General features: G+C 38.3%; 1 protein-coding gene across 1 annotated transcript in view; it reads left to right on the top strand.

Moving 5' to 3' along the window:
* The first annotated feature begins 2,265 nt into the window (after positions 1–2,265).
* Positions 2,266–25,735, top strand: part of LOC106065153 (octopamine receptor Oamb-like) — a 171,550-nt gene continuing 148,080 nt past the window's right edge. Inside the window, exon 1 of the mRNA XM_056009059.1 lies at positions 2,266–2,530. The gene's annotated coding sequence lies outside the window, so the exon portion shown is untranslated. The remainder of the gene's footprint in view (positions 2,531–25,735) is intronic.

Genomic DNA, 25,735 nt, shown 5'->3' with positions numbered 1-25,735 from the left:
GGTGCTGGAGATTCTCCTTTTAGTATGGATCTACAAAGAGGGAGAGAGAGAGGTACAGCACTATGAATCAAATAGAGACTCCCTGTTGAATGTTATCAGACATTTCAGGTTGATGACAGTTTTACGGTAGATGATTCGTACAGGGGAAAGATATACATTCTAGATGTACAGCCTGGTGAGAAGCAACACAAAAGCCAAACAGGCAACATGTGTTTGTTGATGTACAAGCCAGCAGTTGTTTAGTGCTCCTGGCCAAAACAAAAATGTCATGGTACATACGTTGATATAAGGATTTATCTTGCAAATTTTTTTTTAACCCAAAGCGGGAAGAACCACTGATAGACGTGAAACCAATTCCCACTCTGTCAACATCGATTCTAAAATTAATCTTTTTATTTAAAAATCACCTCATACCACTATAATTTTTTTTTAATGAAATGCTCTTAATTAAGATTATAAAATATCTTTATTTTTCTCCTTTTGCGGTTACAAACCACCCTTCAATCAATCATCGACCTATTGGCAAAATTTAGGAAGAGTTTGCAAGTACTAAATTTTTGCCTTGCGGCGGCCATATTGGATACCTAATTTGCATATTTTTTAAATTTTCATTTTTTTTTTAATGTTATTAGACATATAATGAACCTTCTAAAAAAAAAAGCATGACCAGAAAAAGTTAATTTTTTTTCTAGATTTTGATTTTCTAATCTTATATCCACCTTAATACCCCAAAATTAAATGAAATTTCTATAAAGCAAATAAGAACATATTTAACCTTGGTTAGGCCAATAATAGAATATGCATCCTCTGTTTGGGACCCCTCAACTCAAGAAAACATTAAGAAACTGGAACAGACACAAAATAGAGCAGTGCGATTCATAACAAACGAATATTTACATTTGACTAGAGTAACACTTTCAGTAAAATCACTAAATTTAGAAAGTCTTCAGGATAGAAGACTCAAAAGTAAAGTAGCAATTCGTCAATAAAACACTGAACCATATCTTCAAATACAAAAACAAAATTTAACAAAATACTCAGAAAGACACAAAGATAAAGGCACATTCCTCGTCCCATATGATAGGACAAATTTGTACAAATACTCCTTCTTCCCTAGTGCTATTAGAGCATGGAATGGGTTGCCTGAGCTAGCCAGGAAAATCAGTGACTTGGCAGAATTTAAGTCATTGGTTAATATGCATGACTAAATGCATGACGCGTAGGACGTAATCATCTTCTTTTTTGAAGTAACGTCTATATTAAATAAGCTAAGATAAGAGAAGAGCAGTTGTTTCAGCACAACTATAACTTCTGCTACTGCTCATGGAATTTACATTTTATTTCGTTTTCGAACTTGTTGACTCTTTCTCTCCTAACTGACAATACCAGCGTTGATTCCACCAGAATGTGGTAAATAATTACGGAGAGAAAGAGTTAATAGAAAATTCATATTTTTAAAAGTCAATCTTCAGGTTACAGTTGAGGGAACACGAAGAAAGGGTCGTCCAAAGAAAATCTGTCTGGACAACTATTAGGGGACTGACCTCTCTTGATAGTCTGCTAGGAACAGATGTTAATCGGGAAAAGGGGTACGGATTTGGTTACGCCAACTGGCACAGCCTCTCTACGACTAAGGTCACGTGACAGATAAGTATTAAAATGGTTTGTTTCAAATACATCGCAGTTGGCAACAACATTAACACTGTCTTTACAAAAACCTAGTCTTGCTCCGCCTGACTTCACACACCGAGCTGGTTCTCGCCTCGTACTGGTCACATTGCGAGGTAACGTGAAGTGATTCTGACACACTCGCTCTTATATAGTGTCTCTACTGGCCTCGAACCTTCTTGACCATTCAATTTGATCACTTCGCCGTGACTTGCGTGCGTAATATTTACGACACTGGTCCTTGCCGAACTGGCATGTACTGTCACTGGTCACGGTTGACCGCTCGTCCTGCGCTGGACTGTGGCGATTTGGTTAGGCTAAAAACACACAGCAATACCCCCATCTGTGTCACCACCAGGTATACAACAAGACGAAACGGAAAAGATGAACAGTTTATTATACGGTTAATAAAGGACCTAATTTTTACCCAGAAGCTAACTGGATTTGGATTATAAATAAAAAATAAATAAATTGCAGAATCATAAAACTTTACATGCGCGATTTTGACACTGCCGTCTGCTACAACCACGTGGCATCCAGCTCACGAGCAGAGCGCGAGACGGCGGAGCGGCGTCGGCGCGCGCGGAAATGTCTGCTCACATTCATTTCTGACACTCTGCGGTGTTAGCCGTGACCAACACTTCTTACGGATCTTTAACCTTAAAACGTGTCAACGCAAGAGGTCGAATTAAAAAAAAAAGTTGTTATTTATAATTAAGTGTGCGGGCGAGTTATCGTATTGGACTAAACAAAAAGAATAGACAAAGAAACACTAGAAACCACATGAACATTGGTAAATAACTTTCATACTTGTGATACCAGCTTGTGATTAAGTTGATGCTAGGCCAGTAATGAAAAAAGGGTAAGTATATTTAGAATGATAATAATAATCTTTATTATCCATAAGGAAATTTTGTCTTACAATTTGTGCATTACACCAAATAAAACGTGGTAACTATAGAAAACCAAAAATATACATTCACACCTGACTCACTTATAATCTACATGTGAAACGTTAATACCAGTTTGTTACATTTTATTTAGTGATTTAATTGCCAGGGGGACAAAAGAGTTTTTGTGTCTGTTTGTCGGGGACACGACAATTCGTTCACTGACATTTCGTTCACCGACAAATCGTTCACGACTTTTCGTTCACGCGACTATTTGTTCACCAGACATTTCGTTCACCCGACAATCCCTGTTTGTCTTTGCTATGGGTGTCTTGCATCTTATTTGTGATGGTAATATCTCAAAAACCTGAACCAGAAGATGATTTTGTTTTTATTTCTAGAACCTTTTTTAGCTTTATGAATGTGTTTTTGTATCAAACAGCTGCCCAAATGGGGTTTGTTTTTTTTTTGCCAATAACTTTACCAGCAACATTTAGAATTCTCTGGAATATATTTTCAGTGTTAAGATTGCCATACCAGATGACATGTTAATGCACAACTAATTATTCTTGTAATGACCTGTTTTAATGTCCTTAAAATTATAATGTGAAGATGTGTTAATGTATAAACCCTTTTAAGGATACCTATTAATTAGGAAAACCTAAATCGAAATCGTATTAATTTTAACTGCTATTAGTGAACTTTTTTTAAAAAACATTTTTTTTTAATATTAAGTATTTATGTAGTTACATCAATATCTTAAACACAACACTAAGCACAACAAAATAAAGTGATGAAGACTTCTGAGGGCGAAGCCGTCATAATTCAATGTTCCCAATATCTGCTTCACCGGAGCCAAAAAGTTTTGATTTATATTGTAGAGCGAATTCTTTGAAGTATTTAAGTCATTGGTTAATATTTAAGTCATTGGTTAATATGCATGACTAAATGCATGACGCGTAGGGCGTAATCATCTTCTTTTTTGAAGTAACGTCTGTATTATATAAGATAAGATAAGAAGATAAGTACAACTGACATTTTTTCCCAGATCAATTGGTTACATTCTAATACTCAACACAGAAGACAACAATGAATACGATAAGGATTTCCTAGGTCGCTATAGTTCTTAGTGTCTGTCATCTCCACTTCACTGGGACGGCACTAATGTCTACAGTTCGTTGCCTATTTTCTTTCTATAGTTTATACTGTTTATTGTAATATACCCGCCGCAGCTCACCTGTTATAAATCCATCATCGCAAATATTAAGCGGTTAGTCAGAACAATTTTTTTTCATTTTATACACATCACAAGAAGTCATTATCTCAGATTTCTGAACATACGTGAATACCAAGCTGATCATAATTCAAGGCTCATAGTTGTACTTACAATATTTTGGTTACTATCAAAGCCAAACGTTCGGCCCCACACTAAGAGAGCTATAAGAGATAAAATTATTTTAATGTAATTGTAATGTCTGCCAGATGAGCCTTGCCCCCAAGCCAGTCCCAGGTATTAGCTTGAACTTGTTTCCTGAAATGTCACTCTGTTGTTGTCTGGCCATGTGACTGAAGCTTGGGTTCAAATCTTCCAAGCAGAGGTGCGTTGAGGCATATGATAAATACAAGTCTTAATCAAACCAATACGTTAAGTCTGTTCCATGCGATAATTTGTTTCCCTTTGAAAATCCGAGATAAATAATCTCTACCAGTTGACACCGAGCTCCAGGAAGTCTGGTTGAATGACCGCGGATACAGACTAAAGAAAAGGAAATGGCTTCCGTTAGTGGCAATAAATTATAATCATACACAGACTAAAAGTACATTGATTAGTAATTCCTCGCACAATATCATTGTAAGGAGCAACTTGACTGAATATACCATAGTAACAAGTAAAGATTCTAAAAAGTATAATACCAGTAGCAGCAGTTACATTGGCATTATAATAAATAATGATCGTTACATAACCCTATAAAATCGCTTCAATAGAACAATATATGCTATCATACTAAATGGTGAACTGTTGTTTTTTTCCCAAAAGATACATTGCAAAAAAAAACAAAAGAAAAACGAATTTTATGGTATCACAACAACAATTGTAGAAACTTTGTTCAGAAATTGTTCATAGTTCTTGATTTCATTTGCTTGTCCTTTTTCCTGCCCTAGACGCATGAAAGTCCGCATATAACCCCCATGGGCTTACATCTCACACGAAATGACTGATCTCCGAAGTTTTGAAGGTCAATATCTTTATTTACTAGTAAAGTCCAACAGTTCTGGGACACATACACACACAGACGTTTTTATGGATGGTGTTTTGTCAGTGCTCAGTTATTCTCAAACTGTGGGGGAGGCTTGTGTAAAAAATATCAGTTTTTCATGTTCATTACAAGGCCGAAGATCCAAAATTATTCATAGTTAATGATTTTGTTGGCTGTTTTTTTTAAACCATAGAAAGTTCACACCCAATGAAAAAAAATAATTGTAACATTCATTTTTTTTACTCGGTTTTAAAATATTACATTTAAGATCAATTTTTATAATTTACTTCCTTCACACACATACAATTTCGGGGTTATTTGGAAAATATATAATTGTTAAGATTTGTTACCTTTAATTTTTTTTTAAACGTACCGATAGTTTGGGGACCTCTCCTCAGAAGAAAATTACGAATGGTAACTTTTAATTGAGATGAAACGGGAAATGCAGTTAATTGCTCTAATATGCAAACCAGAGAATAAAGCGATTCAAACGTGAATACTGTATTGGCAAAACGTGGTGTAATTTGGAAGAATGAACATGATATGAGAGTTAAGTCACGTGGTTGGCTTAGTTAAGGCATTGGTGACTATAATTTGGTGTATGTGTGTGTATGAGTGAATGAGAATTCCCCCCCCCCCCCAAAAAAAAAAAGACATAAGACATTGACTTGGTCACAGTCTATTGAATAAGTCTAAGCAATTGTTATAGAAAGATATATACACACACACAATCATACACACAAACATACTAGACTTGTTAACTAGTGTTGATACGTGCGTTAAGAATGTCTCAGAAGATTGGAGTTATTTACACAATAAATTTATATTTGAGAGCACTCCAGTACACGACCGGATTGATATTACTTCAGGGTTGTATGTCGTCCGGCACACGTGAAACATGTCCTCTTTTTAGGGTCGTGTCCTTCTGTCATTATGTCAATCTGTATCAGCGCTACTCTTTGATTAGGGATCGTAAAAAAAGGATCTACAAGTCTGTGTCAAGTCAATCAGCGAACTTTGTGTGCTGTTTCTTTTCTATTTTGTGGAATGATGCTGTGTTCAGTATTCACATATGTGGCTAGATATGTCGGGTTTTATTCCCTTAAATAATTGTACGCGTTGTTTCTGCCACTTCCTATTCTCGGATCAATGTGAAACTTAGCAATTATTCATTGTACCTAACGAAAAGGCGATAAACTTTGTTTAATACCATTTAGTTAATGAATTATTGGTCATCAATTGTTTTGTTTGACATCGAAAAAGGGAAATAACTTGTTATTGAGAAGTATAGTTGTTTCTTTGCGGTGATACTGCCAGTGGTGTAAGTCTCTGTCCAGGGGCGGACTGGCTATATGGACATTCGGGCAAATGCCCGTGGACCGGTATCCCAATGGGCCGGTCGGACCACAGTAAGTGTCTTCTTTTTTGACATCACGTCTGTATTTTATAAGATAAGGGCCGCATGGATGCCACTATTAAATTGTTAAATTTTTTGTAGTATTCCTTTTTCAGGGGAAGGGGCCTCTGAGCGAAGTATTTTGTTTAAAATCTTTTACAGACTCTACTAAGGCCTACTAATTTAATCTAACACATTTTCCGAAATAATGTAATAGCCTACATGGGTAGAGCTTTATCCTTTTAGGGCCTATACACTTTACGATTAAGAAGCAACAAAAAGTCTTTATTCCTTATAAGGACATAGTGTTCACTGTAAGCATGTGTACAGCTATCGATACATTATGAAATTTAACATAATGATTTTGAAGACAAGTAGACCTAGAACTGGATGTCCGTCATATAATATACAATTTATGGGCCGGATGGTTTAGAAATGCCGGGCCGGTTTTGATACCCAGTCCACCCCTGTCTCTGTCCCCAGATCGGAGAATGGATGGACAGCAGTGTATTGTAGCAATCAAATAGAACCCCGTCCCTTATAGCTTCTGGTTCAAACCTACACCACTCACTCTAATACTAATAATAAGGCTTGTCTTCGAGTCCGAAGATTAGTGAGGAATGCTGTATTTCCCGTGGATGCGCAGCCCCAGCTGTGACCTACATATTTTTCCACCTCCAGGGCAAGCATAACCGTTGTCCGCAGTTGGTCGATTTAGATTTTCTTTTCGCTGTCTACGGCTGCCCTCGGCAGCGGATTTTCTTTTTGGTCTCAAATGTGTATCCCGCGGCCTTTGTGAGTGACCTCCAGCATGCGACCAGGTGCACTCTTCTATGTTAGCTAAGGCAAGTTGGCGCCTAGGCTGGTCTTTGAAGCGTTTCCGTGGGTCGCCTCTGTTATGTCGACCACCTTTTAGCTCACCAAAAAAGACTGCCTTTGGCATACATTCGTCTCCCATACAGGATACGTGTACCACTCACTCTAAAGTAGCAGAATAGGGAAGTGTATGTATTGCGCTATTCAATTTTAGCTTTGTCATCATAGGAATCCTTGGGCCTAAGCCTCTTTTTTGGGGGCTTTATATGCCTCTTTTTTTGGGTCCTCTGGACTCTTTAGTGGGCTTTTTATTTAATTTTTATTTGTAAATTCTCACATTTCACAAATATTAAATCACAAAGAATTAAAGTCAAAATTGAAACATGATTAAACTATATTTAGTTACTTTACAAAACTATAACAATAGTAATGAATATTTTTACATTTTTTAGGAATTTTATTTTCTCAAAGCTCACAGCCATCAACATACAATAACTCAGCGTTTTCAACAATTAAACATTTTTGCAATTTGTAACTAATCAGGTATAATTAATTTGAATAATTTGTTTTTATAACCCTCCTATAATGTCAAGAAGCAGCAATTAACCTCTTCACATCTCTTGCAAATTAGCATTGTTACCTACACTCCATTATTACTTGACTCTGCAAAAGTGTTTCAGCAAACACTCACTGCCACACGTCTGCTCGTACAGAGGTGTATCCCTGTTTGGGTAAAGAGGAGGGTGACATTCGGATGTTGTTGTCAACAGACTTGATGTGTATGACAATTGTAAGTCCTGAACAAGGTGAAGGCCAATGGAGAGACACGTCTGACTATCCATTCTTTTTAATTCAATGCAAAAAATGCACTGGTAAGGCGCTTAGAAAAGGGTGCCGATATATTTAAACTCAAACTTTGTGTCCTTGATGGGGGAGAGGGGGGTGTAATAAATATTAAAAAAGGGGGGGGGGGTGTAGAGAGAAATGGGTTTAGCCTGCGATAAAAGTCTTCCAGTAGAAGAAAAGACGCCAGTGAACAGTTATCTACCTTGGACAGCGTGCCTATAAATAGACCAGCCTTCAGTGCCTTTGTTTTGACATAATGCGATCAACCATTTAATTAAAGATGCAAGCGTCTCTCTCTCTCTCTCTCTCTCTCTCTCTCTCTCTACGTAGCTATGCCTCTCTCCATCTCCTCTCTCTCTCCGCCCTGACTGACGCCCCCCGCATGTTTCAAATGTTGCGGCTCGTAGATCATTCTGACAGTGTTATGCCTCCACTACACAACGGAGGTCAGATCGGAGCCGTACGCTGTATCTCTTTGCGCTCTACTTCCTTCACCACGTAAGGATTTGAACTCATTCCTTACTTCTTAGAACCTATCACGTGGGCGGACTGCCCAGATAGGCATTTAGAAAATGCCTGGTGGGGTCTGTACTAACTGGGAGCCGAGGATCGCTGCCGAACGAACCGCTTTGAGTGACAGATATGTATGCTGCAATCATTTATGTTGAATCAATTATGTTATTACATTTTAACAGACCTGGTCTATAATATTACATTGTTACATTGTTAAGAAAGTATTTTAACTTAATTGTGGCTCAACCAATGGGCATCAGGAAACACAGGCAGAGCCATGTACAAAGAAATGACTATGCCTAACAAACTGGACAGTATTAACTTCCTCTCCCGCAAAGAACAATCTACGATTTTCCAACTAAGAACAGGACACACACCTCTGTTAAATTACCATCTTAACAAAATAAATTCCACACAACTCCCCCTTTGTAGACACTGCGCCTACCCTTATGAAACCGTAAAACATATCCTCTTTGAATGCTCCTTCCTAATCCACCTTAAGCAGACCCTACTTCCACTACAGCCCAACATAACCAACAACCCTGTACAGCAGTGCTGAACAACTGAAGAAAACAGCACACTTTTTTTCCTTGGCACAGTCTGCAAAAGAGCTCACAGTTCAACAACAATAAAGCTGGCTAGAAGAGGAAGAACTTCATAGTTTTTGATGAGCGCTACTTCCATGCTTATAGAATGCTCAATCCAATCACTTTTTGGGAACAGTTTGAAAGGGGGTGGTGGAGGGGTATACGGGAGAAATGTTTCGTGCTATTTGATTTTAACGTTGCTCGAGGTCTTGAGCCTCCATGATGAAAGGCCGACATGTTAGCCACTGAGCTATACAAGTACTTGGGGGCGCTGTTGCTGATTGGTGAAGCGCTTGACTTCCGATCCTGGCTTTTGAATTTCGGAATTTTTAGGGCGCCCATTCTCTGCTAAGTAAAAAAAAATGAGGACAATTATTCATCGGTGATGACAAACATGAACCAATAAAAAAAAAATCAATCGGTTAGTTAATCAATTAGTCGTAACTAATTAATTTTGCTTTATATAGAAATGAGGTTAAGCATTGTACAGAGAATTTGGCCGTTCGCAAAGCATTTTAACTATAGAAGTTTTAGACTATAAGACCTATTTTATAAAGTACTTATATAAAGTAAAGTTCTCCTTTCAGACCTTGTGATCTATAGGGCATATGATGGTAGTGTCATCTGTTTATTTGGCCAACGGTTAATGAGCAGGGTGTCCTGTAGCCAGCAAAATGATCAACCGTCTCTACTTTTTTTTTAATAGCTTTTATATAGCGCTAATTTCATGCTTATAGCATGCTCAGAGCGCTTTTGGTCCAATCTCATTTGTGGACCAGTGGGGTGGAGGGGTATCTAGGAGTTGGTTTTCCGTGCTGCCTTTAGGCGCTCAGTAAACACAACTCTGCCCGAGTCGGGTGTCGAACCTCGAGCCCATTTCTAGGTAGCCAAGCCAAGCCAAGTTCAAGCGCACTTGGCCTTTCGACCACGCTTTCCTCAATTAAAGTCAGGTACCCATTAGAATTTGGGGAGGGGGAGGACTAAAAATCTAAAAAAAATTCTAATCATCTCCGAGATTCAAACCCCAGGACTCCAAGTTAGGAAGGTTTGGAAGCCAAGCGCTGAACCAGTCAGTCACCACGCCCCCTGTTCTCTTACTTTCAATGTGAATATTTGGGTTGAAAATTGTATAATTTAATATGTGGAGGCCCCGTGGTAAGGATGAAGATCTGATTGGCTGCACAGTTTTGCACGGTCGTCAATCCGGCCCTGCGAAAGGGCCACAACAGATTGAGTGGGCGACTGACGCCTGAACACACACGCTGGTATCCTGGTCAGTCCTAATTGATGCACACTACTACACTCTCTGCAACAGATTACGTCACACGTGGGCTAAACAAACAAAAAAAATCATCAAAGGCACTGCTCCAGATCTAGGATCCCGATTTCCAGTTTGATCGCCCAGCAATGACAATGTTCTTTACAAAAAAAAACAACCCATCTTTGTCTAGCTATCTGTCTGACGGTATAATTTAATCTTCCAGCTTCACTAAGGATGGACTAGATCTTCTGATAGACGTTGTGAGATCAATCAATGGACTCAGAGGCGTATCCTCGGAGAGTACATAATGTGATGGATGAAAAGGGAAGATCAATAGATGGAAACGAAACGAGAAGGGAATATCTGCTTCTGATAAGCAAACTGGAGAGATTAGACCAGTGATTCCCAAAGTGGTCTATATAGACCCCCAGGGGTCTACGAGATAAAAAAGTTTGGGAACCACTGGATTAGAAGATAGGAAGCCTGGAGCATATATGCATTTATGTACATTGCGAAATCTTGATAATTCTAAATAAAAAATGCAATTAATTAAAGGAAAATGCTGGCCATTAGAAGCAGGATTTTTTTCGTGCACAACTTTGTTAGTAAAAAAAAAATCTTGCAAAGTTTAAAGTTAGATTTGAAATCTATTATTTTAGCTCATTCGTGATTAACTTTTGAAATATGAATATAGTTTTTATTCAAGATTAAAAGCGCATTTCTGACAGGTATTTAAGATAATGACTGTCTGATTACAGTTAATTTTTATGCATTCTGTAATAAGCCTATGTATTTCTTTTATTTTTACTCTCTCTCTCTCTCTCTTTCTCTCTCTCTCTCTCTCTCTCTCTCTTCTCATTTTTAAAATCTCCACGATTCTGTCCCTAATTATTCGTTTATGAAAACTTATTACGAGTGTGTGAGCGTGTTTCTGATGTATATATGTATATGGCTCCTTCTGTGTAGGAAAACATTGGATGCGCCCAGATGAAGTCACTGGTTTTGGTTTCGCCTTGAGACGGGGCAGAATCTGGTGTGACTAATCAAGCCCATTCTGTAGCGGTAGAGTTTGCCACAGTTCGTGCATGTGTATGCATGTTTTAGGGCTAATAAAATTATTATTAATTATTATTATTATTAAAATAATCGCTAATAATAGTTCACTTGAGTTTCTACATAAAGTTCCCATTTCCGATCTTACGATCTTTAGGGCAGATAAGGTAAAGGTCATCTCTGGCCAACGTTTAACGAGGGTGTCATATGGCCACCACAACGACCTTCAGTGAAGTCCAGTAGGGCGTCGGGGCCGTAGGCGCCATTATCCCCTTGGTGGTTAGAAAGGCTTTTATCCAACTACCAGGCCTGGACATGGGGCTCTTCGCCCCTGTCCTGTCTGAGGGCTCTCAACGGTAAACGGTCATATCGGTTGACCGGGCCAGACCGGACTGTGCCGTGTACACGGCGCTCCGTCCCACTCACTACAAGTGGCCGTGAACAGAGCTAACTGCGGGGAGCTTGTCTCATATTCCTATACTTTAACCGCCACTGTTCCGTGCGATAACCGCCACTCCAGCCACTGGTCTCTGATGACGGCCCCCTTTGTGGAACGGCGTGGCGGACTTTTTGGAATGGTGTGCGGGTTACTTGTTCCATCCCTACCCCGAGTGAGATAAAAAAAAAAAAAAAAAAAAAGCTCACCCAGGGGGTCCCGCAAGGGGCTGATTCGCTACTCGTACTTAGCCTATCTATGTCCACCCCTAGACGTTTCCACCGGAGGGCCACGCTGAAGCGACGGGTAGCTGGAATTCCTCCGGACCACAACGACCAACCACCTCTACTTTTCCAGGACGTCCCACAGGACGACGAGGGATGGTGGCGGGCAGGGTTTGAATCCGGGAACATCGAGACGACAAACCATCGCTCATACCACATGGAGCCATCGAGTGAAAGTGACATGCACACATGTTGTTTGCCCCATTTAGTCGTAGGACGAACGTGTTTTCTCTTGTAGAGTGCATTGAGAAAAGAGCTTGGACATTAGTTATGGTCGGAAGAAGACCGGCCTTAGGTAATTGGAGCGCTTTGGGAAAAGGATTTGGTGGTCCCCAATGAAATAGAAAAATACAATTATGCAATTTATTTAAAACCTAATGTACAACAATAACTTTGGGGGCAGGTTTGCTATTTCTTCAAAGAAAAATTGTTCCTGAGCAATGCCCCTGCTAATCGGAGGCCTTAGGAGGCTGCCTAGTTTGCCTATGCCTAATGCCGGCCATGGTCGGAACGATAACTCCTTTACTACAGTTCCCCCTTCTTCTCGCAAACGACGCTCGTAATGGACCAGATCTCTATCTACACCGTCTGCTATTCTCTAGTCGTATTGCAATAAGATATCTTCATAATATCTGATACCTTTACGTCTGCGACCTAATTAAGTTTGTCAAATGAGCAAACCAAAAAACGACACTATCAGGCAAACGGGTAATATAAATATACTCATTGTTAACGTTTTGACGAATCCTAACAAAAATCGACCAATCGGTGAAGCTCAAAACGAAAAGCGATAATGTCACGTGACTAATTGCTATACGTCTTCCCGGCATGCCCCATCGGAGATGTTTATCATTACATCGGCAGGAAGTTATATTTACATGTCAGTGCCTAATTAAAATATATCGCTTCTACCAATACAAGGGTACCAACAGTTGGTTAATGCACTACCAGAGTTGCCCGACTGGGAAATATTGCCCTGAAAAGTCCAACGGTAGGAATATTGCATTACTGCAATCATATTCCCTGCATGTCTTTAAAAATGGGCTTTGTTTTCTAATTGATGTATTATATTACGCTGAGGTGGTCAAATGTAGTCAAACAGAATTTCCATTTGATTAGACCAATAAAAATTATCTTGTATTATTTTATCTTATCTTATATGCTACAGTAGTCGCCTACATATATTTTTAGTATGTTTGTAGATGCTGTTGACGATGGTTGACTTATAGCACCAAGCTGCTGGTAGACAACTTAACCGCTAAAGGAGTATTACATTTTAACTTATAAAACTTGAAAAACTTCTTAGTTAACAAAAATAGCTATAACTTGTATTAAAATATAGACTAATTGAACTTTAGATGAAATTAAATAAACTGATATTTAAACAAATCTAACTGACAATAAAAACACGTCTTTACACTCTGGCATCCTGGAGTCGTCTGCCGTACTTGGATGGCTACCTGGTCGTGCGGTTTGCGCGCTGGACTGTCGTTCGGATTTATCGACGGTCGAGGGTTCAAACCCTGCCCGCTATCATCCCCCGTCGTCCTGCAGGAGGTTTGGACTAGGAAGTAAACTATCTTCAACTCTGAAGGAACATCCGAAACATGTAAAACTTAACACAGCTTACGACAGTGCCCGCTTATCTTGCATCATTCAACAAGACTAACATGAAATTAATGCTCTCTCTCTCTCTCTCTCTTAAACTAACAATAAACACTCCCTTTCTATATCACCTAGGAAAACACACAATCACTCCATGACCGCAGGCTGTAATTGTAATTTAGAACAGCTTGTGAAAGTTCAAATTATATGTGTCTGTGTGTGTGTACTTTTACATCAAAATTTTAAAAAATTTTCGTCTTTTTTCCCATTCAAAGTGTAAAAGACCAAAAATTCTTGACATTCTTTGAAGCATAACCAGCCAGGGGCATAGCTAGGGATATGATTGCATGTAGGGGTCCGGGGGGCTTGACCTCTTTGGGGGCCCCTGCATTTCGCGTAATATTTAATGTAAAAAAAACACTCATTTGGGGAACCCCCGCAAGCGGTGGCCCGGGGTATTTTTAAATTCTCCCCCTCCTCCCTCACCCTTTGCTACGCCACTTTAACCAGCTAACTTCTGGCAATCCAACACCCACTACTCCCCACCCCACTGTCTCCGGGTCCCATGTCGGACCACCAAGAACCAACTGTAGTTTTAGTGACTAGAAGGCGAGGCAAAATCGTTTAGAAGTGACAACAAATTGACAACATTTTTACAAAGCTGATTTCAACTCACTCTGTCTGGTAAATAGTGTGTACACGTTATTTCTCCCACACCCATTCTCGGATCAAGCTGAAACTTCGCACAATTATTCATCGACATAGACAAGACATGAATCAATAAAAAAAAAAAAGTACCCAAATTAGACAATTAATTAGTGGTAATTTATTATTTTGTCTGATAGCCACCAAGAAAACTGATACTTCATTATTCTCATTTAGGGCTAAATTGGTTGGCTTTATTCCCCTTAAATAATTGTTAACGATATTCCGCCCACACGCATTCTCCGATCAAGTTGATACTTTAAACAATTATCTATTGTACCTAACAAAACATGATGAATTTAAAAAAAATACTCAATTAATTATTGGTAATTTATTATTTTTATTTGATATGGAATAAGGGAAATAACTTGTATATTATTGCTAGATATAGTTTCATTTACGACGTTCTTCCCCTGTAGATAAGCTTTTTTATTTAAAAAAAAGGATTTTTTTAATTTTTGCTTGTTATTTTAATTTTAATCTAAAATGTAAAGCTTGACTGGATTTGTCTTTCTAATTAAGCCGTCAATCTAAATCCCAGAATTCCATATAAAAAGATTGCACGTAGAATGCTGGTAACTTCCCCTTCTTCGATTTCACGATTGAATGCAGCGTTTCTCAAACTGTAATCTCTCAAATACCCCCCAGGAGTAAACTTCAAATTTCAGAGAGTTCCCATCTTTCACGCCTTTTCGATCTAAAAAAAAACAAACTTTTGACATCTTTCGATGTATTTTATGGCTGAGTATCAAGACCTCAACCTGCCTCCCTAACATACAAAACACGCATATCTTAACCCCCCCCCCCCACCCCCCCCCCCAAAAAAAAAATGAGAGGCGTAGCTTTAAAAATAAAAACGTCAACAGAATCAGCTACAACATGCACACACTAACACACGCACACTCACTAACACTTTATAAAGGCAATTTGATTCATGCCAACTAAAAAAATTGAAATAACAGAACAACTGCGGCCCTTTAATAAAAATCGATACTCATGCAGTTTGATTACAAGTGGCGGCCGTAGGATTAGGATGCCTGGACAAATGTAATGGTCAAGCTTAATTGGACCAAGCACGTTCAGATAAGAGGATTCGCGCCAACATAATGCATTGACAAACCAAAAAAAAAAAAAACGCCAGCATGTCTCGGCATGATTTAATAAGGACTTTTTATGGAACAGTAGTACCTATGAATAATACGTCTGAACTGGGACCATTATGATGCGAAATATTAGTGGGTAGTGTCTTCATCAACAAGGCTGTAATTGGGTGGAGGAAAAGGAGAGAGAGAGATAGAGGAAATAAATAAATATATATATATATATATCATGGGCGTAGCCAGAGAGGGGGGGGTTCTTGGGGTTCAAACCCCCCCCCCCCCCCGAAATGAAATCCCTCCGCAGGGGGGGGGGGGGGAACGGAATTAAGTGACTGATTTTTGCTTTCATTTTGTTTATTTTAGGTGAAATAGAGAGAGAGAGAGAGAGAGAAAGATAGATAGATAGATAAATATATATATATATATATATATATATATATATATATATATATATATATATAGATAGATAGATAGATAGATAGATAGATAGATAGATAGATAGATAGATAGATGGATGGATGGATGGATGGATAGATAGATAGATACATAGATACATAGATGGATAGATAGATGGATAGATAGATAGATAGATGGATAGATGGACAGATAGATAGATAGATAGATAGATAGATAGATAGATAGATAGATAGATAGATAGATAGATAGATAGATAGATAGATAGATTAGAGAAATAAACCGAGATAGTGTTATAGAGAGAGAGATTAGGAAAAAGTTTGGGAGGGCATCCTATATTTTCCTTTTACAGTTTGAAAAGGAGCAGATAAAAAAATATATATTTATACAGAGAGAGAGAGAGAGAGAGAGAGAGAGAGAGAGAGAGAGAGAGAGAGATTCAGTGACATCACCTCAAAATAAAATGTTAAGTCCAATAAAATGGACCGGATACTTGACAGCGTACTGTTGGCGCAAATTCTGTGTGGCCAGATTAGCACCGTGCCGGATGTTGCTAGGGGTACCCTAGTTCAAACATCACTGTTTTACAAGGCTTGAAAATCAAAAATCAACATTGATTCCTTATCAATAGCTATTTTTTTTAAATTTAACTTTAAGTTTTCATCAGATTCGATAACTCGATAATTGAAATTGAATTATTGACTAAATGGGTGTTTTAACGTTATAACCAGTGATTAATGTTGGCAGTAGTGTAACAATTGGGATAATAATCTTATGTACGATACGACTTGACATTTCGAATCAAATAAAAGAGTTACACTTTTAAAAAATGCAAAACAATAAAGGATAAAGTGTCAGAGTGTTGTAGTCCTTAACTGTCCAGTCAGACGTCTTGGCTTTAAGTCCCGATTGTCGCATTGGTATTCATATTATATTATCTTTTAAATCACAGACGTTCCTGGAATGGAGGGCTTAGTTACATCCTACGTGTATTCGTGTGCTTTAATCTAGTTGTGCATGTTATTAAGTCATTCGTGTTCCTGGCCGTTTCAGGCCATTCTTCCCAGACTTTAATGAGAAACAAGCAAAATACAAAAATTACTTTAAAAAAAAAAAGCTGATGTCAAGTATAATTGTATCAATTAGTTTAGAACAATCATGTGCTTACATTTGTAATAGATATAGATTAACAATAATAAATCTGTGCCATTAGAGATACTTTTAACAATAGTTGGATGGCTGCCTGGTCGTGCGGTTTGTGCGCTGGACTGTCGTTCGGATTTATCGACGGTCGAGGGTTCAAACCCTGCCCGCTCCCATCCCCCGTCGTCCTGCGGGAGGTTTGGACTAGGAAGTAAACTATCTTCAACTCTGAAGGAACATCCGAAACATGTCAAACATTTTACAAACATTTTTAGTTTTTGTTTAGCGCAATGTCATGCTTTTAGCTTTCTCAATACGCTATGATCTTATCACTTGTTCGAACCAGTTGGAAAGGGGTTGGTGGTGTGTGGGGGAGGGGGGGGGGCGGGGAAGAAAGAAGGGGTATCTGGGTGATCGCTTTTTAAATGTATTTAGAAAAGAAAAAAAAACTAACTGTCTGTCTCTACAGCCTCCTCAAGCCAATACGGTAACCACTGGACCTGGGAGCTGTTAATGAGAAAGTGCCGTGTAGTTCTTTTCAAACTTTTCTTTTTACAAACTTATACCACCTTATTAGTCAAGTACAATTGGTTTCCCTTGTTCGAGATACCAAACAAAATAATTAATAACCAATAGTTAATAAACTAATTTTTTTTTTTACTGATTCTTGTGTAATCAGGTAAAAGAAATAATGTGCAAAATTTCAGCTTGATTCTAGATTTGGTGTGGGAAAAATAATTTGTACAAACTTTTTTAAACAAGACAGACAGTGTGAGTTGATATAAGCTTTGTAAAAAAGAGCTCTTATATGAATTTGTCCCAGCACATGGAATAAGAAATGTATCTTTCTTTTTGTGTCTTTCTCTTTATGTCTTTCTTTTTGTGTCTTTCTCTTTATGTCTTTAACGTTTGTGTCTATATATTTATTTCTTTATGAGTATCTGACCTCAGGAAAGTAAAGGTGATTGGTCATTGTACTGGCCACACAACGCTTTTTACTATTACTTCAATGGAAAAGCAACTGCCTTACGGCTCACAAGGTCTGGAAATTGACAGGCATAATAGCAATTTTTTAACTGCTAAATCTGCTTACAAGTGAACTATTTTTCAGACGCAGTGGTTAAGATTGATTCATTGTGTCAACAGACAGGTCAGTGTGACAGTGTGCATTAGGACGAGGCAGAAACATAGCTTCTGAGTGCTTGGAGTCTCATTGTTCTTCAGGTTGTCATAGTAACGGGGTTGGATTGGGTTCTGAGATCGTCGTCTCTTTAAGAGGGAGTGGTCGAGGTTTGGTTGACGTCAAGACCTGATACCAGTAATTGGCAAAGTGGGAAGAGGGGGAGGGACAGGAATGGTTTAGTCAGTTCGTTAGTAGATCGAACATTCAAACTTGTTCACATTGGCTCCATAGCAAAGTAAATCATCTTTCGTTGAACGAGTCTACACACTTTGTACATGTTTCGGATGTTTGACATGTTTCGGATGCTTGACATGCTTTGGATGCTTGACATGTTTCGGATGTTTTACATGCTTTGGATGTTGACATGTTTCGGATGTTTGACATGTTTCGGATGTTTTACATGCTTTGGATGTTGACATGTTTCGGATGTTTTACATGCTTTGGATGTTTGACATGTTTTGGATGTTTGACATGTTTTGGATGTTTGACATGTTTCGGATGTGTGACGTTTTGGATGTTTGACATGTTTCGGATGTTTGACGTTTTGGATGTTTTACATGCTTTGGATGTTTGACGTTTCGGATGTTTTACATGCTTTATATGTTTGACATGTTTCGGATGTTTGACATGTTTCGGATGTTTTACATGCTTTGGATGTTTGACGTTTCGGATGTTTTACATGCTTTGGATGTTTGACATGTTTCGGATGTTTGACATATTTCGGATGTTTTACATGCTTTGGATGTTTGACGTTTCGGATGTTTTACATGCTTTGGATGTTTGACATGTTTCGGATGTTTGACGTTTCGGATGTTTTACATGCTTTGGATGTTTGACGTTTCGGATGTTTTACATGCTTTATATGTTTGACATGTTTCGGATGTTTGACATGTTTCGGATGTTTTACATGCTTTGGATGTTTGACGTTTCGGATGTTTTACATGCTTTGGATGTTTGACATGTTTCGGATGTTTGACATATTTCGGATGTGTGACGTTTTGGATGTTTTACATGTTTTGGATGTTTGACATGTTTCGTAAGCTGTACATGCTTTGGATGTTTGACGTTTCGGATGTTTTACATGCTTTGGATGTTTGACATGTTTCGGATGTTTGACGTTTCGGATGTTTTACATGCTTTGGATGTTTGACGTTTCGGATGTTTTACATGCTTTATATGTTTGACATGTTTCGGATGTTTGACATGTTTCGGATGTTTTACATGCTTTGGATGTTTGACGTTTCGGATGTTTTACATGCTTTGGATGTTTGACATGTTTCGGATGTGTGACGTTTTGGATGTTTTACATGCTTTGGATGTTTGACGTTTCGGATGTTTTACATGCTTTGGATGTTTGACATGTTTTGGATGTTTGACATATTTCGGATGTGTGACGTTTTGGATGTTTTACATGCTTTGGATGTTTGACGTTTTGGATGTTTTACATGCTTTGGATGTTTGACGTTTCGGATGTTTGACATGCTTTATATGTTTGACATGTTTCGGATGTTTGACATGTTTCGGATGTTTTACATGTTTTGGATGTTTGACATGTTTCGGATGTTTGACATATTTCGGATGTGTGACGTTTTGGATGTTTTACATGTTTTGGATGTTTGACATGTTTCGTAAGTTGTACATGCTTTGGATGTTTGACGTTTCGGATGTTTTACATGCTTTGGATGTTTGACATGTTTCGGATGTTTGACATATTTCGGATGTGTGACGTTTCGGATGTTTTACATGCTTTGGATGTTTGACATGTTTCGTAAGTTGTACATGCTTTGGATGTTTGACGTTTCGGATGTTTTACATGTTTCGGATATTTCACATGTTTCGGATATTTCACATGTTTCGGATATTTCACATGTTTCGGATAATTCACATGTTTCGGATAATTAGCTTCCTAGTCCGAACCTCCTGCAGGTCGACGGTGGACGCCAGGGGGCAAGGTATGAACCCGGTACCATCGAGAAGTCCAAACGACAGTACAATGCGCATATCTCACGTCCTTGATTTCTGTCTGGTCATCAAAAAAAAAATTATACGTCGACTTTGTTGAATAATAATAATAATAATAATCTTTATTGTCCGTATGGAAATTTGTTTAACAATTTGTGCATTACACCAAACAAAAAACATTATAGCTGTAAGAAACCAAAATGTACATTCACACCAGACTCACTCATAATTTACATGTGACAAGTTTATATCAGATTGTTTCTATTTAATAATTTGATTGCCAGGGGAACAAAAGAGTGTTTGTGTCCGTTTGTCTTTGCTATCGGTGTCTTGTATCTCTTTTGTGATGGTGAAATCACAAAATCCTGACACAAAAGGTCATTCTTTATTTCTAGGATCCTTTTAGCTTTTTTATAGATGTTTGTCTCAAACAACTGCCCAAATGGGGTTTGTTTTTTTGCCAATGATTTTACCAGCAGCATTTAAAATTCTATAAAGTTTATAGATATTTTTAATGCTTAGATTGCCATACCAGACAGTGATATTGAAACTGAAAATATTGCAGATGTGAGCGTGATAAAACATAGCCAAGGCCTTTTCACTAACATTAAACGAGGACAGTTTTCTTAGTAATCGTAATCTTTGCTGCCCTTTTTTGCTGAGATAATCATTGTTTGCAGTAAAATTGAGTTTATTGTCTAGGATAGTACCAAGGTATTTAAAAGTTTGCACTATTTCACTACAGACAAAATATCATTTTTCATCTTTTCCCTACAAAAATCTATTATCATTTCCTTGGGTTTTTTGACATTTAATACTAAAAAAAATTATCTTTACAGTATTTTTCAATGTGTTCTATTTCTTTGAAATACTCATTTACGTCTGAGCTCTCTCTGAGAGCAGGGCAAGAAGAGCCGCATCATCAGCGAATTTTTTGAAGGAGCAAAAAGGACTATCGGACTGAAAGTCATTGGTGTACAAAATGAACCACAATGGCGATGTCACAGCCCCCTGGGGGGGGGGGGGGGCTCTTGTGTTAACTATGCGTGCATTTGTTATAACATTGTTTACCTCTGAGATCTCTGGGTCAAAAATTCATTAGCCCATAGTATTATGTATAGACTAATCTTCAACGCTTTAATCTTTTCAATGAGTAAATGAAGTTGTATAGTGTTAAAAGCTGACGAGAAATCAATAAAGAACAATCTTACATAAGTGTTTGGTTAGTCCAGATGTTTGTAGACACAATTTAAAATATTTAGGATGGCATCCTCTACACCTTTACCCTTTTGGTAAGCAAATTGTAAAGGATCTAACTTACTACAAAGATCATTCAGAAGAAACATTTTAACCAATTTTTCTAAACATTTAGACACAATGAAAGTAAGTGAAACAGGCCTATAGTCATTCATTTCCTTCAGTTTGGAAACATTTGGCACAGGTACAATTATAGATGACTTCCACACAAATGGCATCTCGTGGTTTTGTAAGTCCAGATTTAGTAATGAAGTAGAAAAAATATCTTGGAAAGGTTCAGCTAGTTGTTCAGCACATTCTTTTAAGATTCGCCCTTTTATTCCATCAGACTCACCAGCTTTCATTGGGTTGACGTTTTTGAAAATGTTGCAGACTTGCTCTTTAGTAATCGCTAATTCTAAGCAGTTGTTAACATTGACATCCTCAAGGGCTTTGAGTCTTAGATAATTAAAATCTTTCGTGTCAAAGCGACAATAGAAATCATATAACTCGTTGGCAAATGTTTTGTCGTCTCTTGTAGCAAGATTATTTTTACTTTTGACTTGTGCTCCTGCCATTTTGTTCATGATGTCCCACGCCTGTCTCATGTCACTTGTATTAATTGTGTCTTCCAGCTTGGTGCGGTAGTTTCTCCTCCCTTCCTCAAGAAAGATGTTGAGATTTCGTTGAGCTCTTTTCCTTGTCTGTCCATCGCCACTCATATATGCTCTTTTCTCTTATTTCCTGTTTTATTTTTGCAGTGACCCATGGTTTATTGTTGGGGTATATCTTGATACTCTTAGTACTGATACACTTGTTTTCACAGAATTTGGTGTAATTTTTTCACTGCGTCGACCCATTCTTCCAGATTTGAAGTGGTCTCTTTAAACACATTCCAGTCGGTGCAGTCTAGACATCCCTGTAGTTTAAGAATATTGTCTTGAGTCCATTCTTGTACGTTTTTTTTTAATGATTTTTCTTTCTTTAAGTCCAGAGTTCTGATTTCTCTTGTCGGACACGAGATGTGTTGATAGAAGGTGGATAGGTCAACCTTCAAGGTGCATTTATTAAAATCACCCAGTATAACTGGTGCGTCCGGTCACGGTCCGGTGACCTTGTCTGAGACTCATGCACTACGTCAGCGATGATTGCAGCTGCAACTTCCGTCTTGGCTGTAGGCGGAACATAAACCAGGACTATGTAAATAACGCCAAAGTCTCGCGGCAAATAAAAAGGTCTCAGTGAGAGCGCCAGTAGTTCTAGATCCGGACAGCACATTCTCTTTTTAACCGTGTAGTTGGTACAGTATTTGAGGTTGATGTACACACACAGACCCCCCCCCCCCCCACCTTTCTTCTTCTTAGACTCAGCCGTTCTGTCAGATCTCACGCAAGAGAAACCATCAATAGCAATCAGGTTGTCGTTGTCATCCTCCTCTAACCATGTTTCAGTAAAATGCAAAAGTGATAAGTCGTTGTGCTGGCCACATGACCACCCTCTTAAACTGTAAGAAAAAGATCGTGTATGTGCTGACTGTCCCATATATCGCAAGGTCTAAAAGGTGTTTTTTTTTTTATTAAATAGGTGATATTTTGTGTATCTTTGCTTTGACTTTGAACATAATTTAAGAAATAGCTTCATAAAAGATTGACAAATACCACAGACATTTTGTAAAACCTTCTCCTAATGTGATTCATTTATATGTTCTAGAAAATATGATAGTTGTTGCCCCATATCCTTTTTTTTCTGAACAAATAAATATGAAGAGAATTAATAGTTCAACAAGGGAATTGAAAAAACGAAACAATTCTAATACAATACTCAATCTGGAATGTTTTTAGTGTCATAATGTTTTTTTTGTTTTTTTTTTACACGTTGAGAAATTCAAGGGGCGTGTACTTCTGAGCTTATTTACAATCCTGCGTTATTTGCCCTTGTGTCTGAGTGATGCCTATTCATTTCAACACATTTCTGACTGCTAGTTTAAAGAAGACGCTAACGCAAAAAAAGGGAACAGAATCAAAGCGCAAACACTTTACAGAATTGTGTGCGTACGTCAGTAAATTAACTTGTGTGTGTGTGCGTGTCTGTGTGTATATGTGTGAGTGTTTTTGTATGTGTTTGTGTGCTTATGTGCTTGTCTGTAGGAGTGCGTGGGTCTTCTTCTGCGTTCTCCATTAATGTACTGGAGGATTCAGATGACTAGGCCAATATTGAGATAAACTGAGCAGGGGTTTCCTGATCAGGCAGCTCTTCTTATAGTTTTTCTACTGTAGAGCTGTTATAGGGCCAGTATCCACACTCCACAAAGGTTTAATTTCACCTTTCCCAGTTTCAGCTTCCCTGACCATTCCGTTGTCTCATTCGGTGGTGTCGGTTCTGAGGCGGAAACGTTTACGTCGGTCGTGTCGGGATATTTTAAAATAGGCGTCATCTTTCATATAATTTGGATGAGAGCTTATTTTATTATTGGTTGATTCCTCTCAATATTAGTCTTTTCATTTCTTGCGAGTGGAGTTTTCGTTTGCCTATTTGTTCTGCCACACTTTGCAAGTGTCTGAGCCTTCTCATTTATTTCATTGTGTGCCGGGGGATACTTTGAAGAACTAGTTTTGTTGAACTTTGACATGGGATGTACTGAGTTTCACATTCCTAGTCCCAGATGCTAGAACACATTTGTACAAATGCTCCTTCTTCCCTAGTGCTATTAGAGCATGGAATGGGTTGCCTGAGCTAGCCAGCAAAACCAGTGACTTGCCAGAATATAGGTCATTGGTTAACATACATGACTAAATGCATGACGCGAAGGACGTAATCATCTTTTTTTTTTAACTCTTTCTCTCCGTAATTATTTACCACATTCTGATGGAATTAACGTTTGAATCGTCGGTTAGGAGAGAAAGAGTTAAGTAAAGTCTCAATTATATAAAGTAAGGTAAGGAAGCATTAGAGTTTTTCAAACTTTGAAGTGAGGATTGGAATCGGTTAGAAGGGCTGCCTACTTTGGTGGTTTCAGAATCGGTTAAAACGACAGCGCACTTGGATGGTTTTGGAATCGATAAGGCGGACAGTGTCCTTGGGTGGTTTTGGAATCGATAAGGCGGACAGTGTCTTTGGATGGTTTTGGAATCGATAAGGCGGACAGTGTCCTTGGGTGATTTTGGAATCGGTTTGGAGGACAGTGTCTTTGGATGGTTTTGGAATCGATAAGGCGGACAGTGTCCTTGGGTGGTTTTGGAATCGGTTTGGAGGACAGTGCCCTTGGTTGTTTTCTAGCATGGTAGCTTCTATTTTTAGTTCTCCCCTTTTTTATCTTTGTTTGAAAGAGAGCTCGCCATTTGCAATGGACTCCTTTGATTCATTCAATAAGTATTCAATCTCCTCCGTGAGTGGTAACTTCTAGAGATCATCCATCTCTGTAAACTGTGACACATTCTTTGTTGGCAGGGCCGGCCTTACGCCACTGCAACCTAAGCGGTCGCAGTAGGCCCCACACTTCCATAGGCACCGCGCTAATTCTAGTTGTAAATTATTAAATTAAACCATTATAACTTTTATATAATAGCATGGTTTCCCAGGCCTCCTAATTTTCCAGGGCCTCTTATAAAACTTCTGTAATTGATATATACGAAAAAGTCGTGGAAATCTTCTAAAATTATTGAAATCTTCAGAAAACTCGACAAAATTATTGTCATTTTGGGGTGCAAATTCTACGCGCGATAAAAAACCGGCATTGCCAGCTTTCGTTTAATAAAAATTTATTGCAAAGGCGAATTTATTTTCTAATACAAAATCTTAATTATGACATTATGCTTATCCTTACCCAGACTGGGCCCCGCGCAATCCGATTTTCATAGGGTCCCACAATTGTTAGGGCCAGCCCTGATTGTTGGGATATGTTTTTCTGTGTGTATGTCTGGCCTGTCTATGTGTGGGTGTCTGTGTGTGCTTTTATAGTGTAGGAGACAATGCAAAAACAATACAAGAAATCTCAAAAACTGCTTCGCAAGGCTGTCAGTTTAAAGTCTCAATATAACGAATTCATGAAGTTATTCTTGTTTAGGGGGGGCGGTGGTTTGGGTGATTTCGTCACGCCACTGCAAAGTCCAATGAATTGATCTAAATCAATCACGTGATCTACAACTCGAGTTCCGTTTTAATTAAAGATGCATGCTGGGTTTGACTGTTATTGGAATAAAATCACGTAAGCTCTTTCTCTCCCATGACGACAACATGACATGCAGATTAAAATGTCATTTTGTTCCTTAAACATTCTTTACATCTAAAAAAACAATCTTCCTTGATTCCCAAGCCTTAAGATTTGTCAAAGTGTACATTTTCAAATTTTAGAATTAAGCGAATGTCTTTCCACTCGTGAA

Source organism: Biomphalaria glabrata, chromosome 13 (genome assembly GCF_947242115.1).
Source record: "Biomphalaria glabrata chromosome 13, xgBioGlab47.1, whole genome shotgun sequence".
NCBI classification, from domain to species: domain Eukaryota; kingdom Metazoa; phylum Mollusca; class Gastropoda; family Planorbidae; genus Biomphalaria; species Biomphalaria glabrata.
This window is presented reverse-complemented; position numbering and strand designations above follow the sequence as displayed.